Source organism: Aquarana catesbeiana, linkage group LG06 (assembly GCF_042186555.1).
Source record: "Aquarana catesbeiana isolate 2022-GZ linkage group LG06, ASM4218655v1, whole genome shotgun sequence".
In the NCBI taxonomy this organism is placed as follows: domain Eukaryota; kingdom Metazoa; phylum Chordata; class Amphibia; order Anura; family Ranidae; genus Aquarana; species Aquarana catesbeiana.
The window spans coordinates 358,163,945-358,183,950 of NC_133329.1; the positions used below are offsets into that span (position 1 = coordinate 358,163,945).

The window sequence follows — 20,006 nt, forward strand, 5'->3', positions numbered from 1 at the left end:
TTGAGCCTATCATGTTTCGTGGCTACACAGCGTCTCCTGGGGTCAAATTTGTGACACTGTTCCCCTTTGTATCGTTTATTATATTCTGTAGCTTTTGCTGTACTAGGTATTAAGGACTACATATATCATGTAGGCCAGCTACTCTGTAACATGATATAGAGGATTAAGTGCTGAATAACAATGGTTGGTGTTCAGTATTGCCATAAGATTTTATTCCACATTTTAAAGGATCAGTATTAGAATGTATTTGGCTTTAAAATAAACATTTCACAAATCTGGGCAATTCAAACTGAGCATATCTGGAAAAAAATGTAGCAGAGGTTACCCTCGGTAAAAAAACACATGTTGGAACGATACTGTCTTCACCCCACAAAAGTACCCAAAGCAGATTCCTGTAATAGAAGAGCTATTGTACAGTACTTACCATTCTGGCCGCCCATGTCTCCTATCTCCTCAATGTTAAAACACTACAGCCTAAATCATATTCTTCAGCATTCAACACTTGTAAGAGGGTCGGATGCCTATGTTCCCTGGGACACGTTAGAGTTTCATCCACTGACCCCTCTTTGTCAGCATAGGACTCAGTAGTGACGTAGGGACTGTAGGATGGTCCTACAGCCTACCTGCTCCTCCTTTAAAGCGGTTGTAAACCCTAAAAAAAAAAAAAAAAAAAAACCCCAAAAACCTGTAAGACAAAGAAAGGCATAATGAGCTAGTATGCATCACATACTAGCTCATTATGAAATACTTACCTTAGCACGAAGCGCTGCAGCAACGCCTGCACATTGCTGAGATGGCTGACATCTTCCCCGGGTTTGTGGGCTCCGGCGCTGTCATTGGCCGGAGCCGGGATAACGTCACTCCCGCGCATGCGGGCTGGAGCCAGCACAGGGCCCTGAAGACACGGCATGAGCAGCCGTTCCTTCAGAGTGCATGTGCCGATGACGGTGGTGGCAGCGTATACAGTAAATATTTCCTAAACGGTGCAAGTTTAGGAGATATTTACAGTACCAATAGGTAAGCCTTATTATAGGCTTACCTGTAGGTACAATTAAACAGGAAGACTTTACTTCTTCTCTAAAGTGGTTGTAAACCTCAGACATGTAATATGAACAAAGTATATCCCTCTATAGTGTGTACTTGTCTCAGTTGAGAGCACTACCTGTCATTTCTGTCTGTCTGCTTCGTTTCCTCTGCTATCAGCATGAGTCACTACTGACAAGTTTTCCTGACACCAAGATAAAACAAAATGACAGGGAAGGGAGCGCCAGCTGATTGACAGCCTCAGTTCAAGTACATCAAGCACACTTCCAGCCATCACAAACAAACACACATACACACACAGCAAGACATGACCATTGCTCAATACAGCAGCAAGCCCAATAAACACACAGCCAGAGTGATCAGTAATGGTTGTCATGTACTTCGTGCCTTAAGTATTTACCAAGAATAAAAATATCCGGTTTTGCGTGGCCAAGTCTTTAATCATAATGTATGGAGTTTGAATGTTCTTCCTGTGCCTGCATGGGTTTCCTCCGGGTTCTCTGGTTTCCTCCCACACTCCAAAGACATGCTGGTAGGTTAATTGGATCTTGTCTAAATTGGCCCTAGTATGTGTATGTATGAATGAGAGTATTGCCCCGTACACACGATCCGAATATTGTACGAAAACGGTCGTCTGAGGAAGGATCGTACGATATTCGGATCGTGTGTACACTACTTTCGACAGCCAATCACGACCGTTCATCCCGATATTATTCGATCGGACATACACGAAAATTTTCCTCGTCCGATTCCAGATCGTACGATTTTCGTTTAGTCAGTATAGTTGCCGTCCGAAAATACAATACAAATACATTACAACACATGACATCACTTCCGATTTTTTTGTCTGTCGTACGAGTATTTTCGTGACTTTATTTAGCTATTCAATTTCTACTTGCGACTATTAAGCGAGAACGGTCGTACGATATTCGGAACGTGTGTACGAGCCATTAGGGACCTTAGATTGTAAGCTCCTTGTGGTTGGGTCTGATGTGAATGTATAATATATATATATGTAAAGCGCTGTGTAAATTAACGGCACTATACAAGTACCTTAAATAAAAAATGTAGAAGCTAGGACCAATCTGATGAGTTCTTACTGCTGCTTTAAAACGTATATATCCTATGACAGTGATGGCAAACCTTGGTACCCCAGATGTTTTAGAACTACATTTCCCACGATGCTCATGCACTCTGCAGTGTAGTGGAGCATCGTGGGAAATGTAGTTCTAAAACATCTGGGGTGCCAAGGTTTGCCATCACTGGCCTATGTGATTTAATATATTTAGCAAATATAAATGTGGCAACATTTGGACATGGACTTGCAGTTACTACATCTGTGAAGGAATTGGTCAGTACAACTACTAAATAATGGGCGTATGATATAGACTTGCACACTGTGTACACACAACTCTCTGGTAGAAATTTAAGGAATTTGGCAAAGAAAAAGAAAACACATTCTCAGTGGTATCATAATGCAAGATTCCTCTACTAAACAAAAGCAAAATTCAAGGCACAGGAATTTGAAGGATTAGCAAACTGGTTTTAAGATACTTGACTTGAAAAAAATATTGTAATAATAAATTGTCTTGAGTATGACTCGCTTAACTACTAAGGAACTAATGTTATCTCTTACCAATAACATACTTTGCTCATTACTAGTTATGCAAAAAAAAAATGCTTATTTCATACCACCCAACTGTCCCTCGTTTGGATGGACTACCCCTATTTTGGAATAAATCCCTCGGTCCCTATTTCTTCCTCAGTTTGTCTTCTTGGTCTGATGTAAGGATCTCTATAAAAAAGGCATTGAAATTGGGAGGTATGTTTTTTGCACTTAGAAGATCAATAGGAGGAAGCTGGACTTGTGGTCATTGCATTTACAGCCAAGTCTTTTTCTTTTCCAGTTTTGTATAGTATAGCGTGGGGATAAAACCCACACTTTCTTTGTCCCCATTGTGGAGATTTACCCCCCTATTTTTATTGCTGATCATTTTTACCGAGATCCAAAGTGAAGGGAAAACCAAAATTGTGATTTATTTCCAAAACAGGAAGTGAGGGGTAATCTTAGAGTGGGGGCACTCGTTCCTGTGACAACTGAGAGACTTATTTATTTTATTTATTTCAGGTACTTATATAGCGCCATCAATTTACGCAGCGCTTTTACATATACATTATACGTTCACATCAGTCCCTACCCTCCAGGAGCTTACAATCTAAGGTCCCTAACTCACATTCATACATACTAGGGGCAATTTTAGACAGGATCCAATTAACCTACCAGCATGTCTTTGGAGTGTGGGAGGAAACCGGAGTACCCGGAGGAAACCCACGCAGGCACAGGGAGAACATGCAAACTCCAGGCAGGTAGTGTCGTGGTTGGGATTCGAACCGGCGACCCTTCTTACTGTGAGGCGAAAGTGCTACCCACTACACCACTTTAGAGTGATTTCTTCTTTCACAGAAATGGCAAAACATTTGACAGGGATTTTAAACATCCCTACTACTCTGCTCAAAATAGAAAAAAGAGGGCTGAACAAAAAAAAACAAAAAAAAAACGACAAGCTCGCTGTACTAATTAGGCAATGTGAATACAGTGACCTCCCCGCTGGGCTATTGTATTCTGACAGGGGAGACTGCCCCCCCCCCCCCCACCTGCCAGAACACACCGGTCAGGGCTCACAGCCATTGGCTGCAAGCGCTTATCGGATGCCGATCACCTGCTGTTTTTCCAGCATGCCCAATTGACATAAGTCGGACGTTAGGCCGTTTGACAGAAACCGGACGTTAGGCCGTTTGACAGAAGCCGGACGTTAGGCCGTTTGACAGAAGCCGGACGTTAGGCCGTTTGACAGAAGTCGGACGTTAGGCCGTTTGACAGAAACCGGACGTTAGGCCGTTTGACAGAAGCCGGACGTTAGGCCGTTTGACAGAAGCCGGACGTTAGGCCGTTTGACAGAAGTCGGACGTTAGGCCGTTTGACAGAAGCCGGACGTTAGGCCGTTTGACAGAAGCCGGACGTTAGGTCGTTTGACAGAAGCCGGACGTTAGGCCGTTTGACAGAAGCCGGACGTTAGGTCGTTTGACAGAAGCCGGACGTTAGGCCGTTTGACAGAAGTCGGACGTTAGGTCGTTTGACAGAAGTCGGACGTTAGGTCGTTTGACAGAAGCCGGACGTTAGGTCGTTTGACAGAAGTCGGACATTAGGCCGTTTGACAGAAGTCGGAGATTAGGTCGGCTTCTGTTGGACAGGCTGCAGCACACACGGCCTAAATAGCAATAGGTTTCCGTTGAACCAGACTATATTGGCTGATATTCGGCATGTGTGTACCAGGTTTTACTCTATGGACATTTAAATAATTACAATTTAATCAGTAAATACGCTGCTAAACAAGCCCTCACTGACCTCTGTAGCAGCAGACACTGTAGAGTAGTTTATCCTCAAATTTTACAGCAGAAAGTACTTTCAGTTTCATTTTAGCAGCTGAGCTTCCCCCACCCCCAGCTGTTAGTTGGCAGCCTGCTGATCTCTATTGTACACACAAAACGGGTGCATAGATAGACAGGGGAGAGTGATGTGCTGAGAGCCAACTTAGATGACTTTACAGCTTCTTGTGAATTAATGCCTGAAGTTACAGGAGTTAATATATAAATATATATATATATATATATATATATATATATATATATATATATATATATATATTACTAACACACAACAAATGACAGTAGTTTTATAACAAGCCCCAAGTGACTTGACTTCTGTAGTTTCAGACACAGACACACATATTTAACCTTGACTATTGATAGGATAAGTGAACAACACTCACTATCTCCTTACAATGGCATCTGAACGTCAGTAGGCTATATTAGGCAGTGAGTAAACATGTTGTCCCTGAAGTTGATTTTTTGAAAGCAAAAAAAATGGGCAACTCAGTTTATTGTGTATGGGGCTGCGTAGACATAGACTGGTCTGGGTGCCCATGTTGACCTGTGCCCACAGCAAAAGTGCCTGCAATAGGCACGTGAGCATCAGAAGTGGACTACAGAGCAATGGAAGAAGGTGGCCTGGTCTGATGAATCATGTTTTCTTTTACATGATGTGAACAGCTGGGAGCATGTGCATCTCTTACCTGGGGAAGAGATGGTACCAGGGTGCACTATGAGAAGAAGGCAAGCCGGCGGAGGCAGTGTCATGCTTTGAGCAATGTTCTGCTGGGAAACCTTGGGTCTGCCATTCATGTGGATGTTACTTGACAAGTATCAACTACCTAAAAATTGTTGCTGGTTCAAGAATAGTTTGAGGAACACAACAATGAGCCAAGTGTTGTCTTGGCCCCCAAATTCTCCAGATCTCAATCCATTGAGCATCTGCGGGATGTGCTGGAAAAACAAGTCTGATCCATGAAGGCGCCACCTCACAACTTACAGGACTTAAAGCAGTGGTTCTTAACGCCTGTCCTCAGGACCCACTAACATGCCAGATTTTAAGTATTACCTTGGGGAGATGCAGACTAGAATACTACAATCAGGGCTGGTGCAAGGATTTTTGACAACCTAGGCGAAATCTCATTTTGCTGCCCCCCTTAGCTCCACCCCCTTTGCCCTGCCCATGTATACCCCACTTTTTTAATGAAGCACCCATCAAATGCAGCCTCACCAGCGCCCATCAAATGCAGCCTACCAGCAGCCATCAATGCAGTCTCACCAGCGCCCATCAATGCAGCCTCACCATCGCCCATCAATGCAGTCTTACCAGCGCCCATTAATGCAGCCTCACCAGCGCCCATCAAATGCAGCATTACCAGCGCCCATCAAATGCAGCCTACCAGCGCCCATCAAATGCAGCCTACAGCGCCCATCAATGCAGCCTCACCAGCGCCCATCAATGCAGCCTCACCAGCGCCCATCAATGCAGCCTCACCAGCACCCATCAATGCAGCCTCACCAGCATCCATCAATGCAGTTTCACCAGCGCCCATCAATGCAGCCTCACCAGCACCCATCAATGCAGCCTCACCAGCATCCATCAATGCTGTCTCACCAGCGCCCATCAATGCAGCGTCACCAGCACCCATCAATGCAGTCTCACCAGCGCCCATCAATGCAACCTCACCTGCACCCATCAATGCAGTCTCACCAGCGCCCATCAATGCAGCGTCACCAGCGCCCATCAATGCAGCCGGCTAGCACCCATCAATGCAGCCTACTAGCACCCATCAATTCAGCCTACTAGTGCCCATTAATAAATGTTTGCTTGCTTCCATTCATTCAGGAGTCGGGACACAGTCCTCTGCCGCTGCACCTCTGACACCATGTGTGAACGGAGCTGCGGCTGCCTGCTGATGCTGAGACTTAGTTACTTGCTGCAGAGGGAAGAAAGTAGGAACACCAGTGACCAGGCACACTAGGCAGCAGTGCGCCCTAGGCGGCTGGCTAGTTTGCCTAGTGGTAGCACCGGCCCAGACTACAATCACTGAGCATCAAATGATATCACCTGTGATATATTTTAGTTATCTTGCAAACCTGGCCTGTTATTGGGTCCTGAGGACAGGAGTTGAGAACCAATGACTTAAAAGATCTGCTAAAGACGGCTTGGTGACAGATACCACAACATACCTTATGAGGTTTAGTGGCATCCATGTCTTGATGGGTCTGGGCTGTTTTGGTTGAAAATGGAGCTGTTTTGCAGCAAAACGTAGACCTACTCAGTATTAGGTGGGTGGTCATAAAGTGCTGTCTTGGTTTCACCTTATCACATTCCCCCCTTGCATTACGCTACCAAAGCCCCCAAAAATCTTATGCAAGTACAGACTTTCTAGAGGTTGTTTTGCTTACACATTCTCTTTCCCTCATCTGAATGTTCTGCCAGTTGTATGCTAAAACACTAAGCACTACCTTATGTATGAAGGAAGAGCATGTGCACATCTCCTCCTTACCCAACAGTTTGGGTTTTGAGGGAAGCCCAAGGGGTGTGGGTTGACCATGTGAAGATAGGTCATTGGTTTTCAACATAGTTACTTTTGCTGGAGTTTTAGTAACAGAGAACCTAAGTTTTGTTTTTCGCATCATTTATGTCATGATCATGAGGTCATAGCTTGTGTATATTTTTAACAGGTCATTGACTCTAAAAAAAAATGCCTCCAAAGAGTCATCATCACAGCCAGGCATCTAACACTTTTAAAAGCATACTTCAGCAATGGAAGCCTCCGTATTACTTTGAGCAAAGGTTTACTGTTAGTATACAAATTATTTGGCAGGTAAAACTGCTATGTATTTCAACTATATATTTAACCTTTTGACTGTAATTTTTATTTAATAATAAACGCTTTGCCTGTTTTATCGGTAGTTTATATGAACATTTGATATGTGTGAATTAGTTCAAATGGATTCCTTTACGTGGACACCAACAGGTTATGCAGGTTATGGCGTTTTTGGCCAAGTCACTTACCTGGATTACCACATTAATGTTTATTCTTGTATTATTTCCCATGGAGTCTGCCATTCATTCCAGAGTTGTAGACATAAACTGACATAAATTCTAGAGCAAGTTACATTAATGCCTGTGAAGCATAATTGCAAAGTGCTTTTGTAAACGAGAGACGGTGTATAAATATTAAATATTATTACTATTAATAGTCGCAAGAACTGCAAAGTCAAAGCTAAATCTCCGCGCGCACTTTGGCTGTCAAGCTGAGCCTGCGACAGGAGCTTTTGTTCAATTTCTATATAAGGAAGGAAATTTTTTTTTTAATACCGATTTGGGTTTTTGAAGGTTGTTGAGCCAATTATTTTTCTAATAGGGATTCTCAAAGCCAGCAGAATATAGAAAAATGCTGGTAATTCTTAGATATGGTCGTTGAAACAGGAAACATTCTTTGTTGTGCTTTCCTAACTAGGACAATAGCTGCAAAGGTATTTCACAATTTAACTGTAGAGCTTACATGCTGATTCTATTTTTTTTTTTTTTTTTACGATTCATTTGGCATAGAGACACATCAAGCGTTTGCTGGGAAAGGGTGTGGGTGAACTGTCACGGCTTGCGAAAAGTATTAAAAAAAAATATTTTAAGCCGTCTTAGTCTTTTCAGGTGGGGTGCGAAGTGGGCAAGCAGCTGTAGAGGTAGTCTTGTGAATTATATAAATGGGAGACCCTTCCAAACATATTCGTAAAATCACTATTGATAAATCAGTAGCGATCAATTACTAAGCAGATGTCTCCCTATGGTGTAAGCTACACAATTTATTGCACACGTTTAAAGCATTGCACTTTAATACTTTTACATGCTCAAAAGTCAAAGTCAGACTGTACTTAGGCTTAATGTACACGGGACATTTTAAAACCTCTCCTGAACCATTTAACCGATGTTTAACCACTTCAATACCGGGCACTTTCGGCCATTCCTGCCCAGGACAATTTTCAGCTTTCAGCGCTGTCACACTTTGAATGACAATTGCGCAGTCATACAACACTGTACCCAAAGGAAATTTTTATCATTTTCTTCCCACAAATTGAGCTTTCTTTTGGTGGTATTTGTTGCTAAAGAAACTAAAAAAGACCAACATTTTTGAAAAAAAAAAAAGCTTTTCTTCTCAGCACTGATATGCAGCACTGATGGGCACCAATAGATGGCACTGATGGGCACCAATAGATGGCACTGATGGGCACTGATAGGTGGCACTGATGGCCACTGACAGGCGGCACTGATGGGCACTCACAGGCGGCACTGGCAGTCAGCTATGATGGGCACTGACAGGCGCCTGTGATGGGCACTGACAGGTGGCACTGATTGGCACTGATAGGTGGTACTGATTGCCACTGATGGGCAGCACTGATGATGAGGTATTAAGAGATTACTGACAGGTGTTACTGCTGGGCACTGATTGGCACTGTGGTGGGCTCTGATTGGCACTGTGCTGGGCTTTGATTGGCACTGTGGTGGGCACTGGCACACTTTATTGTTGGGACACTGCTGGGCACTGATTTACAGTGATTTGCACAACTGAGGGGGCTGTGCTGATAATCAATGTGCTGATTATCAGCACAGACCCCCCCTCTGACAGGGAGAGCCGCCGATCGGCACTCCCTGTCAGCACAAACCGAGAAATGGCGTTTACCGGCACTTCCTGGTTCACGCCATGATCAGCTGTGATTGGTCACAGCTGATCACGTGGTAAGAAGCCTCTGTCAGAGACTTCTTTGCACAATTGGAGATGCTGTGTGTCAGACTGACACGCCATACTCGCGTCCGCCGTGCTGCGCGCCCCCACGGGCGCGCCGGCATGTTATCCTGCTGGACGTCATATGACACCCAGTCAGGATAACAGAACCACTTCCCGGCCGTCATTCTGCATACAGCAGAAGGGAAGTGGTTAACCACCTAAGGACCAAGCCTCTTTCTGAGATTTGTTGTTTACAAAACAGTTTTTTTTGCTAAAAAATTACTTAGAACCCCCAAACATTATATTTTTTTTTCTAACACCCTAGAGAATAAAATGGCGGTCTTTGCAATACTTTCTGTCACACCGTATTTGTGCAGCGGTCTTACAAGCGCACTTTTTTTGGAAAAAATAAACTTTTTTGAGTTAAAAAATAAGACAACAGTAAAGTTAGCCCAATTTTTTTTTAATATTGTGAAAGATAATGTTACACCGAGTAAATTGATACCCAACATGTCATGCTTCAAAATTGCGCCCGCTCGTGGAATGGCGACAAACTTTTACCCTTAAAAATCTCCATAGGCGACGTTTAAAAAATTCTACAGGTTGCATGTTTTGAGCCACAGAGGAGGTCTAGGGCTAGAATTATTTCTCTCGCTCTACTGATTGCAGCAATATCTCACATGTGTGGTTTGAACACAGTTTTCATATGCGGGCGCTACTCTCATATGCGTTCGCTTCTGCACGCGAGCTCGGCAGGACAGGGCGCGTTTATAAAAAAAAATTTTTTTCATATTGCTTTTACCTTTTATTTTTTATTTTTACACCGTTCTTTTTAAAAAAAATGTGTCACTTTTATTCCTATTACTAGGGATGTAAACATCCCTTGTAATAGAAAAAAGCATGACAGGACCTCTTAAATATGAGATATGGGGTTGCATTTACACTAAAATGCAATAAAAAATAAATACATTTTTGTTATCTCAAAAAAAAAAAAAAAATGGCCTTTTAAGAGCTATGGGCGGAAGTGATGTTTTGACGTCGCTTCCGCCCTGCAATGATATGGAGACGGGTGGGGGCCATCTTCCCCTCACTCGTCTCCATGTCATGCTAGGGAAAGGATCCGATCGCCTCCGCCGCTACCGACGGTTCCGGTAAGCAGCGGAGGGCACCAGAGCGCAGCAGGAGGGGGGCCCTCTCCCGCCGCCGATCTCGCAAATCCGCCACAGAGACCACTTTTATCTTGAAGCGGACCGCCCGCTGAAGAAGAGGATACCAGGGTTATGGCAGCTAGCTGCTGCCATAACAACGATATTCCTCTTCAAAGTACCACGTATAACGACGGTGGGCGGTCCGGTAGTGGTTAAAACCCTCCGTTTTGACACATTTACATGCCACGTTTGCGTTTAGAGGCGTTTGTTATTTTTTTTCAAATAGTCAAAAATGTATCTCCATTAAAAAAGCCTGTAAACGAAATACAGTTGACCGCGAGTTACTGCGTTTACAAGCTGTTACAAGCATTTGTCATTTCAAATGCCTCTGAACATCCATCCTTAACGCATTTCTTTGCTTTCCAAAAAAATGCTTCTAAACTGAACTGCCTAGAAACGACTATAAACGACCCTGTGTACATGTACTGATGAGATAACAGAGAAGAGTTCAGGGGCAGCTGAAAAAAATGCCCAATTGCGCCTAAGACCCCTTTCACACTGGAGGCGTTTTTCAGGCGCTACAGCGCTAAAGATAGCGCCTGCATAGCGCCTGAAAAAAGCCTCTGCTGCAAACCCAGTGTGAAAGCCCGAGTGCTTTTACACTGGGGCACTGCGCTGGCAGGGTGTCACAAAAAGTCCTGCCAGCAGCTTCTTTGTAGTGGTGTAGGAGCGATGAATACACCGCTCCTCCACCGCTCCTGCCCATTGAAAACAATGGGGCAGCGCCGCCATACCGCCGGCAAAGCGCCGCTGCAGCAGCGTTTTCCGGGCGGATTTAACCCCTTTTTGGCCGCTAGCGGGGGAGTTGAAACCCCCAGCTAGTGGCGGAATAGCTCCGCTAAAACGACGGTAAAGCGGCGCTAAAAATAGCGCCGCTTTACCGCTGACACCCGGGGCGGCTCAGCGTAAAAGGGGTCTAAATGTCCGTTTACCAGCAGCAGTGTACATGAGGCCTAAGTTTGTTAAAGGAGATTTTATAGTTTATTTTTGTATATGCTTTCTTTATTATGCTGCAGACCAAAAAAAAAATAATTTTACATTTTAATGTGCATAGATATTTTATATTTACCCCTTGTGGCAAGTAGATTGTAAACCTTAGTCAGTTCCATACCTTTTGGGCTATGCAATTTTCTGCTATGCTGTGAATAGCCTATGTAATGCAGTCAGATACGAAGCTGCGTGTGAGCGAGTCAAAGCAAGTTGTCAAAAAGTGAAAAGGGTCATTAAAGTGATTCTGAAGGCTGAAGGATTTTTCTTACCTTCATGTATTCTGTTCATGAAGGTAAAAAAACCCTCCAGAATGCTGCAACCCCCGCTCAGGGCACGTGCTCTCAGCACAGTTTTGTGTTTACATAGGGCCGGCTTCGCGATATTAAAGCCCACCCGCCGAGAGGCCGCATATATGCCCGCGGCCAGCGGGAAGAGGTTAATATCACTTTACGTGATATAGGTCGTGATGACCGACTGCCACGAGCGATCTCGGGCACGAGAAGCAGAACGGGGACGTGTATGTGTAAACACACAAATCACTGTTCTGTTCTGTGAGGAGAGACAGATCATGAGTTCCTAAAAGCTAGGAACCACGATCTGTTATCCCCTCTAAGCAGTCCCCTCCCCCCACAGTTAGAACACACAGTCAAGAAACACAGTTAACCCCTTGATCGCCCCTTAGTGTTAACCCCTTCCCTGCCGGTGACGTTTATACAGTAATCAGTGCATTTTTATAGCACTGATCGCTGTATAATTGTCAGTCGTCCCATAAATGTGTCAAAAGTGTCCGATGTGTCCGCCATAATGTCGCAGTCCCAATAAAAATCGCAGATCGCTGCCATTACTAATAAAGAAAATAATATGAATAAAAATGCTATAAATCTATCTCCTATTTTGTAGACGCTATAACTTTTACGTAAACCAATCAATTTATGCTTATTGCGATTTGTATTACCAAAAATACGTAGAAGAATACATATCGGCCTAAACTGAGAAAAAAATAGCTTTTTTTTAAAAAAATGGGGATATTTATTATAGCAAAAAGTACAAAATATTGTGTTTTTTTTCAAAGTTGTCGCTCTTTTTTTGTTTATAGCGCAAAAAATAAAAACCACAGAGATGATCAAATACCACCAAAAGAAAGTTCTATTTGTGGAAAAAAATGGACGTCAATTTTGTTTGGGTGCAGCACTGTATGACCGCGCAATTGTCAGTTAAAGCGGCGCAGTGCGGTGTCGCAAAAAGTGGCCTTGTCATTTAGCAGCCGAATCTTCCGGGGCTGAAGTGGTTAGATCATTTTTTAAAATTTGTGAATTAAAACAAGAAAAACTATTTAAAAATATTTTTTTTTAAATTTCGCAATATAATATAGTCTCTACTTAACTTGAGTTTTTGATATTTCCTTGCCGCCAGATTCATGGCTTCTGGGTAGTACTTCCTGCCAGGCATGTTTTCTGAATTCAGTGAACCTGTGTGCAAGACTATAAAATTGGTCCCTTTTCTTCAAGACTCTAAGCTTTGTCACTGTATGCTATGGGCACACACACTCCGGGTGCTTGGTAGCGTCCAGCATGAAAGTGCCCAAAGCTGGATAACCATCTGTCCATGCTCGGTCAAAGGCACTGATCCTAGAACCAGGGAACACACTTGGCTTCATTTTTGGTGACCCATAATAAAGTAGAACTATAGGCAGATTTTTTATTTTGTTTTGGATAGATTAAGGAAGGGTTATAACCCCTGTCAGATTTTTTTTTGCAATCTGTGTCCTATTGCAGAGATTTTCCTTCACTTCCTGTCCCATAGCCAAACAGGAAGGCATAGGAAATCCCTGCAATTCAAGGGAATTCCTTGGGGACCGCCAGCTCACCAGAACCAGTGTCACCATTGGAAGATTTCCCCTCTATTACTTTTCTGGAGACAACCCAGAATTTGGGATTTTCTTTTACTTTCACTTTCAATGATAATGGCAAATAAGATAAATAGAGAGGATGAATCTCTCAAGCACCCCTTTCAACCTGAGGCGCTCAAAAACTACCCATAAAACGTCAGGCGTTTTTGCGGAGCTTTAGCACCATTTTTGTGGCACTTTTGCGGCATTAGCGGTGCGCTTTTTTTAACCACTTCCTTCCCTGCCCATAGTAATATGACGTCTGCAGGAGGGATCTCCCATCCTGGGCGGGCTTCATATGACGTCCTGAGCTTCTCGACCATCTAGGGGGCACGCGCATGCCCACCCGCTGCCTCACTCGAAAGCCAATGCACGTGCCCGATACATATCGGCCTAAACTGAGGAAAAAATATTGTGTTTTTTTCAAACTTGTCACTTTTCCTTTGTTTATAGTGCAAGAAATAAAAACTGCAGAGGTGATCAAATACCACCAAAAGAAAGCTCTATTTGTGGGGGAAAAAATGATAAAAATTTAATTTGGGTACAGTGTTGCATGACCGCGCAATTTTCATTCAAAGTGTGACAGCGCTGAAAACTGAAAATTGGCCTGGGCAGGAAGGGGGTGAAAATGCCCGGTATTGAAGTGGTTAAAGAAAAAATTGCCATTTTGCGGCGCTTTTGAAGCACTTCCCATTCATTTCAATGGACAGGAGCGTTTTTGAGGTGCTTTTTAAAGTGCCCCAAAGATGCTGCTTGCAGAACTTTTTGCACCGCCCCGCCAGCGCATCGCCCCAGTGTGAAAGCATCCATTGAAATGAATGGGAAACAGTTATCAGGCGCTATTTTTAGCCCAAAATTGCCTGAAAAGCGCCTCAGTGTGAAAGGGGTCTAATGGCGGCACAGACAGCAATAAAGACTGACAGAGGTTCTAACATAGCTCCCAACTGTCGCTGATTTCGGGGGACTGTCCCTCATTCTGAACATTGTCCCTCTGCCCCTCTTTCCTCCTCATTGTCCCTCATTTTGGTCTGATTTATATAGCTGTATCTAAAATGCACTATTTATCTTTTAAAAAATGTTTTACAACGAGTATCCAATTTCTAAATTGCTGCATTTGTAAATTCCAAAAGCCAATATAAAGGAATAGTAATGAGAGAAAAGACTTGTGGGTTTAACCAATCAATTTTTGGTACAATTCTCCTTTACGGGGGTGTGGTAGGGGGCGTGTCCTATGCCTACTTCATTTTGCTAATAGGTGTCCCTCATTCCCATCCCTGAAAGTTGGGAGGTATGGTTCTAATCCCTCTGCACTTTATCCAAAGCTTAAAAAAAAGTTTTGCCTTATAAATGAAAGCCGATTCCTGTAATAAACATATCAGTAAGCGTAGGGCTGTATCTATAGGGGTAAAGATAAAATCTCCAGTTATACGGCAGGTTGGATGTGCCCCCTGAGTCCGTTTAAATGCCAAGTCCTCCTGTTTTTGAAGTGTTCTTCTAAGTGCCATTTGTTGGGTTTGTTGAGCAATCTGCTCGCAGGCGTCAATGGTTAAACCAAGTTTCGGTTCCCAAACCATGATTTTTTACCTTTTAACAGTTGGTATACAGTGAGAAAAATTAGGAAGTTTGTTCAAAGCCTTTTAATCTCGCCTGGCGTGATACTAAAAGCAGTCACACAAGTATGTTGTGGCTAATTGTGCAACATATGTACAGTACGGCTGGAGTGTTATGCAAATATTCGCATACCTAATAAACACATAGGATTGTCTTCAATGTTTCAGGAAGTTGATAAATGTTTACATGTGTAAGATTAACTAGATCTGCCCTACAGGAATACTGATCTGCTTTATCTCTTCTGTCTTAGAGAGGGGACAAAGCCCCAACCCAGTGAACAAGATCTATTTGAAGGGTGGTGAGGCCTGATCCATGTACATATCACAAGTGCTCATGTAGGATTATCATCATCAGGTAATTATCCTTTCTCTTTTCTTTTTATGAACCGTGAAAGATGTCAAACTATATTTATAACATGCAATGCCAGATTTATACTTCTTGTGCCCAAGGCCAGTTGTCTTGTAATATTCCCTCTCCTACCCTAGTTAGGTTACTAGTCTTATGGTGGGTCCACACCATTCAGTCATTTAATGCGACCAATCAAACTGAATACACGTCTCAAACCAGAGATCGGCCGTTATCTGATTTAGAAAGCATTAACCAATTTTGATTGTAGTGGCAGCTGGTGCTCTATTTTTTTTTTTTGGGGGGGGGGGGGCATCAAACAAACGACCCTCCCTACTCCCCCCACCTGTTCCTTCGGTCGGTTGGTCAACTCCCCCTCTCCCCCCCCTTATCGCTCAGTCGATCGGCAAACACACTAACCTCCCCGTTGCTCGCCCGATCAGCGAACAACCCCCCCTCTCGCTTGCCCGTCCGCCCATCAGCCCCGCACTTACCCCATCAAGGTCACGGGCAGCTTCAGCGGCTTCCTCTTGCGTCTCCTCCTCGGCACCTCCCCACCTGCTCTCAGCCAATACGCTCACTTCTCCTCTCGGCCAATCTTAAGACACGCTTCCTGATTGGCCAGGAGGAGAAGCAGAAAGACAATAGCACTTATTAATTCAATATTGTCACATAACTGGGTGAGCTCAGAGCACTGCGCCCCAAGGCCACCCTTTTTTAAAGCCAATTAGAGGCTCGGGCTCTAATCACGTGCTTCCAGAAAAAAAAAAAAAACATTGAAATACATGCGTCAGATGACCTGCATGTAAATGAGGGGCCAAGCGCATGAATTAGGGGGGCAGCACCCCTGCGCCCCTGATGGAGCGGCTGCCACTGTTGGATTGTTTCCCATTGTTTGGCTATGACAGAATTTTGTCACCAACTTCTGAGCACTCAAGCGAATATCTGTGAACGTGCCAGAGAACCATTCATAATACAAATTAATGACATTTTAATTGATTGTTGACATTGATAAATTATATTTTTGATTGATAATTACAGTTGATTAAAAGTGCGACATTATATTGTTGCATTATTTTATATACCTAGTCACATGGTGTGGCTGGAGGCTGAGAGTCTGAAAGAAACAGTTTGCCAATCGGCCTCAATACACTGAGATCCATTGTCTACAAGGGATGGGAAATCTGTCACCCCACTCTGCTAGCAGTTTAGTGTTAGGTATACAGACTTATGGTGGGTGAACTGTAAGCATGCAATACAAAATGCACAAGCAGTACAGGGACAATAAGGGCAAGAGGAAGTGGTAGCACAGAGCGGGGCTCGGGAGCGAGCATACTTGTGTGCCCCATAGCAAGCGGCTTTCTCTGGGGGCACTCAGCAAGGAGGGGGGGGGGGTCCTGATCACCGGTGGGATCCGAGAAGAGGGGGTCCGGGCTGCTCTGTGCAATACCATTACACAGAGAAGGTAATTATACAGACTCATGGTGGGTAAACTGTAAGCATGCAATACAACATGTACTAGCAGTGCAGGGACAATAAGGGCATGAGGACGTGGTGGCAAGCTAAGACATTTTCTCATATACAGGAATGTGTTCTGGAGAGTCAGCAACATGATTTGTGGGTGGCTTTATGTTGCCACTGGCAGGCATGTCGCCATATGCTGCGGCTTATATTGGTTATGCAGAAATTAGCCTTGATAAGAGAGCTGTTGACAAAATCATTACAGGATCTTTCTCAGCTCTCCTGACCCCTTTCTGAAGTCAGTGTCATTAGGTTTAGACCTGAGCTTTCTATAACAAATAACATTGACTCATGCCAATGCATTTGTCTAAGCGAACACAGGTGGCTGCTCGGGTAGCTCGGGCACATTCAGTAAATACTAAACATTTTCTTACTGGATGCAAAGCGGTCTCTGATTGGTTGCGGTGGAGAGGCAGGGTGGTGACGATCTCCATCTTGTCCAATCAGAAAACACTATACACTAATTGAGAAATTGGAAATTGTTCACCCGTGCTGAGTGAGTGATCTTCTTTTTTCAGTAAGCTGCGGGGCAGCTGCTCAGCATAATTTTTTTTGTGGAAATCATTATAGTAGCAGTGCCTAATACAGTTTCCAGCTTCCAGTGGTATCCCACAGGCATGGCACATACATACTAACATTGGTCCAAGCTGGACTTATGTAATTACATAAAAATTACCAAACCTTAAAGAAGAACTATAGGCAAAACGTTTTTTTTTTTTTAATTTGGATAGCGTAAGGGAGGGTTATAACCCCTGTTGGCTCATTTTTTGCCATCTGTGCCCCATTAGAGATTTACTTTCACTTTCTCTCTTATAACCAAAACAGGAAGTGTGAGGAAATCCCTACCATTTAAGGGAATCCCTTGGGGACCCCAGGCCACCAAAACCAGTGTCCCCATTGGAAGATTTCCCCTCTATTACTTTTCTGGGGGCATCCCTAGATTTGGAATTTTCTTTTACTTTCATATTCAGTAATAGAGGTAAACAGGACAAATAGAGAGGGTGAATCTCCCTAACCGGAGTAGACAGCAATAAAAACTCACAGGGATTCTAATCCTTCACTCTATCCAAAACTAAAGATAACATGTTGCCTTTAGTTATACTTTACGTTCAGCTTTAATATATATGCAAGATCAAACGTAGGCAGAATTTTCACAAAAATACAATGCATAAAACTATATCCTAGTCTTGACTGCTGACGTGCAATAAGCCCAGGTCCCATCCGACTTACATGACCACTTAACATACCTTACCCCTTCTTCCCATCCAATAAAAACCACATACAACCATTAACGTTGGAAAGGGCAAGGCCACAGCTTTATTTTAACTCAAACATACAATAGATATTTAAACCGTGCCAGTCACAGTTGCACTGTGAGCATTCAAAAATCCAAAAATAAAAGGGAGATGAAGGAGGGGCCTGTCCTTACCATGAGTGCCGGACCGGCCGTTAATCTCCCAATTACCAACAGGGCATAAAAAGGTTGCATATTTGCTGGCAAGGTCACCAAAACCGCAACACGCTGTGACATACCATTAAATTAGGGCGGGAGGGTGGGCAGCTCTTCCATGCTTTCGTCCGAAAAGGACCATAATCCCCTGGGGTGATGAACTCCTGAGCTCAGGCCCAACCCTTTGTCCCCTCCTGTGCCAATCCTGAGATAGCCAAAATGACTTTAACTCCTCCCTGGCCATGCCCCCATCAGTCAGGGCTCTCTTTCCCGAGGGGCTCAAGAGGCCTTCATTCTTGCAAGTATTACGCTGTTTTTTCCATGTGTCCAGCTGTACAAAACATGAACTTTGTACTCACAGGGCTGCCATCGCAATCTCTTTCCAAGTCAGAGTAGCCTGGTTCTTCCCCGGGATTCCGTGAAGGCAGTTAGCTTCTACTAAAAGCATATCCACACTAGTGCTAATTAGGGCCAAGTAGGCCTTCTAAATCCAAGGTCTCCCTAGACAAACCTTACAATGGAAAGTTTCACCCTTTCTCTTTTCTTCGCCCCAAAGGTCCAAAACTCAGTAGGGCTAACAACCACTTCCAAATCCAATCTGGATTGTTAGCACATGTAAAAGACACATGGCAACAACATAAAACCTACCAGTAATGTCCCAGTGTGTCCTACTCATTGGGGGATTTACTAAAACTGGAGCACACACGAATCTGGTGCATCTATGCATAGTAACCAATCAGCTTCTAACTTCAGCTTGTCCAATTAAGCTTTGACAATAAAACTTGGAAGCTGATTGGTTACTATACACAGCTGCACCAGATTCTTTGTGCTCCTGTTTTAGTAAATCCCCCCCCCCTCCAATGTTTAGGGGCAGAGACCTTTAAATAATCATAACTGACATAGCTGGGTTTCCTTTGGAGTTATAAATGTAGACCAAACAGACTTATTTAGAGAAGTCAGAATTTATGATATTTGCAGAGGTCTGTTATCTTGTGCTCCACAGTGGTTACGTTTGCAAACAAGTCATTGTCTTATGAAATCAGTCCGTTTTGCTAACTTCCTGAAACAGTTTCACAAAGATGCTTGATTGTCTGTCCTTATATCAACTCTGTCCTTGCTTAGCCAGGGAATATCATTCTGCATATCACTAGGTACCACAATCTTCATTTAGACCCACTCTGCCCTGCCTCAAACATATCATGACCCAAAAACAAAAATGTAATATATTGCAGCTTACCACCCCTTGGATGTGCTGGCTGCATTCACTTTTCTTTTTTTTTTAGGCTTTTTTCTTTTTTTTTTTACTGACTAATGCTGCAAATAACACAATTCCTGTCCATTGGTGGCTACACTCAGTAACTCTACTGCATCTATGGAGAGAACCATGGTTATTACCCTCCTTCAGCTTCAAACATGTCTGCCTTTCACCTCCGTTAGGTTCTCATCTATGCATGTGCGGTTGATTTGCTATTTTCATGCATGTTTTTATGTGTTTTTTAATGTGTTTTTTCTTTGGCCAATGGTTAGCCATGGAGTTGATTTACTAAAGACAATCAGTCTGTACACTTTGCAAAAGAGTCTATTGTCATACAGCAAAACTCAGCAAAAATGCGCCAAACATGCATCTATTTGAGTTTTTGATGCAACTCCATTGAAGTCTATGGAGCCAAGAAAGGGTAAAAGGACACAGGGCACTAATTCGGACTTTACAGGCAAGATGAACAATGATATAGTACAAAAATATATTTTATTAACAATAAGTCATATCAAACAGGTCAAGTAAAAAA

At 43.4% G+C, this 20,006-nt stretch overlaps 1 protein-coding gene across 20 annotated transcripts in view; it reads left to right on the forward strand.

Annotated features, from left to right (window-relative positions):
- The window catches only part of BAZ2B (bromodomain adjacent to zinc finger domain 2B), a 441,294-nt gene that overhangs the window by 205,609 nt on the left and 215,679 nt on the right, over positions 1–20,006 (forward strand). For all 20 annotated transcript variants that reach the window (XM_073634094.1, XM_073634089.1, XM_073634092.1 and 17 more), the window contains one exon: positions 15,154–15,257. The gene's annotated coding sequence lies outside the window, so the exon portion shown is untranslated. The remainder of the gene's footprint in view (positions 1–15,153; positions 15,258–20,006) is intronic.